The sequence below is a fragment of the Galeopterus variegatus genome, unplaced genomic scaffold (assembly GCF_000696425.1).
Source record: "Galeopterus variegatus unplaced genomic scaffold, G_variegatus-3.0.2 Scaffold5223, whole genome shotgun sequence".
Lineage (NCBI taxonomy): Eukaryota > Metazoa > Chordata > Mammalia > Dermoptera > Cynocephalidae > Galeopterus > Galeopterus variegatus.
Window position 1 is genome coordinate 111,089 of NW_007731334.1, and position 3,298 is coordinate 114,386.

Below are 3,298 nucleotides of genomic sequence, written 5' to 3' on the forward strand. Positions count from 1 at the left end.
ACAAGAAGATGGAAAGATATCCCACACTCTTGGATTGGAAGAATTAACATTGTGAAAATGTGCATAGTACCCAAAGTGATCTACAGATTCAGTGCAATCCTCATCAAAATTCCAATGACACTTTTCTCTGAAATGGAAAAAATGATCCTAACATTTATATGGAATAACAAAAGACCATGAATAGTTAAAGCAATCCTGAGCAAAAGAAATAGAGCTGGAGGCATAACACTACCTGACTTTAAACTATACTACAAAGCTATAATAACCCAAACAGGATGGTACTTGAATAAAAACAGACACACAGATCAATGGAATAGAATAGAGAATCCAGAAATCAACCCATACACCTACAGCCATCTGATCTTTGACAAAGGCACCAAGTCTACACACTGGGGGAGAGAGTACCTCTTCAGCAAATGGTGCTGGAAAAACTGGATCTCCATATGCAGGAGAATGAAACTAGACCCATACCTCTCACCATATACAAAAATCAACTCAAAATGGAATAAAGAATTAAATATACAGTCTGAAACAATAAAACTCCGTAAAGAAAACATAGGGGAAACACTCCAGGAAGTAGGATTGGGTACTGACTTCATGAATACAACCCCAAAAGCACATGCAACCAAAGGAAAAATAAACGAATGGGATTATATTAAACTAAAATGCTTCTGCACAGCAAAAGAAACAATGAACAAAGTTAAAAGACAACCAACAGAGTGGGAAAAAATATTTGCAAAATATACATCTGACAAAGGATTAATATCCAGAATATACAAGCAACTCAAACAACCTCACAGCAAAAACAAACAAACAAACAAAAACAAACAAGTAACCCTATTAAAAAATGGGCAAAGGAGCTGAATAGGCATTTTTCCATGGGGTATATATAAAGCAAATGTATTTCACAGGGCCTGGTTTTCCAAAGCCTTGCAGTTTCAGGTTTAGCCTAACTTCTTTTTTTTTTTTTTGTCCTTTTTGTGACCGGTAAGGGGATCGCAACCCTTGGCTTGGTGTCGCCCGCGCTGCGCTCAGCCAGTGAGTACACCAGCCAACCCCATATAGGCTGCGCTCAGCCAGTGAGCGCACCGGCCATCCCCATATAGGATCCGAACCTGAGGTGGGAGCGCCACTGCGCTCCCAAGCGCCGCACTCTCCCGAGTGCGCCATGGGGCCGGCTCTAGCCTAACTTCTTAAAAGTACATATAAAATGTTGACCTTACAAAGACAGGAAATTTTCCCCAGGCTATAGTCTCTGTTGTAAGATAAAGAATTGTAACACAGCAAGGCTGCTGGCCAAAGGACAGACAAGTTACTGATTGATATGTAAAGATACTGGGAAGCTGCTGTAGGGAGAATGTTTGCTAAGATCAAGCTTTTGGTGGTGGATTGACTTAACCTCTTGCAAATTGCATTATGGAATGTCACCTTGCTTTTGCTGAATGTTACCAGCCTATATTGTTAAACTATAACACAACCTACATTCTCCTCCTGTAACTCCCTGGTCTGGAGAATAAATGCAGGAAGAGAACCCCAATACATGGTTAATTTCCCAAAAAGAAGGAATGCCTCTCTCTTGAGGGTTCTGGGAGATTAACCCCTTCGGGAATTCTCACTGCTCAGAAGAAATGGGCTTTGAGTAACCCTTTGCGGCTCTATCACCCAGGGGAAGAAAGGTGACAAATCCATGGGAGGCAAAGCAACAAAATAGAAAGATATACAAATGGCCAACAGTCACATGAAAAAATGCTCAACATCAGTCAGCATTCAGGAAATGCATATCAAAATCACAATGAAATGCCATCTCACTCCAGTTAGGATGGCTAATATCCAAAAGACTGAGAATGATAAATGGTGGCGAGGTTGCAGAGGAAAAGGAACCCTCCTACACTGTTGGTGGGACTGCAAAATGGTGCAGCCTTTACGGAAAATGGTTTGGAGGTTCCTCAAACAATTACAGTAGATCTACCATGACCCATCTATTCCATTGCTGGGAATATACCTAGAAGAATGGATATCATGTCGAAGGGATACCTATACTCCAGTGTTTACTGCAGCACTATTTACAATAGCCAAGAGTTGGAACTAGCCCAAATGTCCACCATCAGATGAGTGGATACAGAAAATGTGGTATATCTACACAATGGAATACTACTCTGCTATAAAAAAGAATGAAATACTGCCATTTGCAGCAACATGGATGGACTTAGAAAAAATTATATTAAGTCAAATAAGTCAGGCACAGAAAGAGAAATACCACATGTTCTCGCTTATTTGTGGAAGCTAAAAATAAATAAATAAATACACAAATAAATGGGGGAGGGGTGGGGAAGAAGACACAACAATCACAATTCCTTGAACATGTTAAGACAAGTGAACAGATATGATGTTGATGGGTGGGAGAGGAGAGGGAGGGCGGAGGGAGGAATCGGTAAAGGGACATGAAAACCAACTACATTGTATATTGATAAAATAAAATAAAATAAAAAAATCTGTATTTTTTAAATTTGTTAACTTGTATCTTTTAATAACACAAGCCTACCTAATAATTTAAAGACATAATGAATTTGTAAATAGAAAATGAAAACAGCACTCTCTTTAGGAAGAACACTGTAATTGCAATTTTTAATAAACTAGAGAAAGGCAAAGACCTTTCCACCACCTCAGAATGGCACAGGAACTCATGTGCAGGATAACGGTGCTGTGACATCTGCTGTCACTGTTTCGTTCAGATTCAGTCTCAGGAGATTTGCTCAGTTCCACATAGACCTAGACTTGCAACTCAAGTGAACAAGTCCTGGGTGGTGGTTTGCTCCTGTCAGAGAATGTAAACACTGATGTAGCTGATGCAGTTTTCTTGAAACCAAAATGGGGGTATCTATTTTTTTTAAATAGAAGAAAATACATAGCTTTATGAAGTGAACATGTATTTAAAGCTAGAATAAAAATTGCTGAGTTTTATCCTGCTATATGTGTGAATGGTGCTCTGTAGTTATCTAAGAATGCAGATCTTGCTCAGAGAAGTTTAAATATGATGCAATGCCCAGACATAAATATTTTCAAATCATAATGTAATACAGATTAGAGGCTAATAGAGATAAATTATTACAGAAATGCACTCAGTATTGTACAGTTTGAAAATTTGTATCAACCATCTCTAAAACATATTTATTTTACATTGACCAGAACATGGTGTAATTACTCTAGAGTCCTTCTATATCTGGGTGCCAGCATATCTCTGATAGAGTTTCTGAGTCTGGGAATTTTCAGCATAGTAAACTGTGTAGTTGAAAAGCTT

General features: G+C 38.7%; 1 protein-coding gene across 1 annotated transcript in view; it reads right to left on the bottom strand.

Annotated features, from left to right (window-relative positions):
• The window catches only part of PREP (prolyl endopeptidase), a gene marked incomplete at its 5' end in the record, with an annotated part of 116,070 nt that overhangs the window by 76,574 nt on the left and 36,198 nt on the right, over positions 1 to 3,298 (bottom strand). The window lies entirely within an intron of this gene.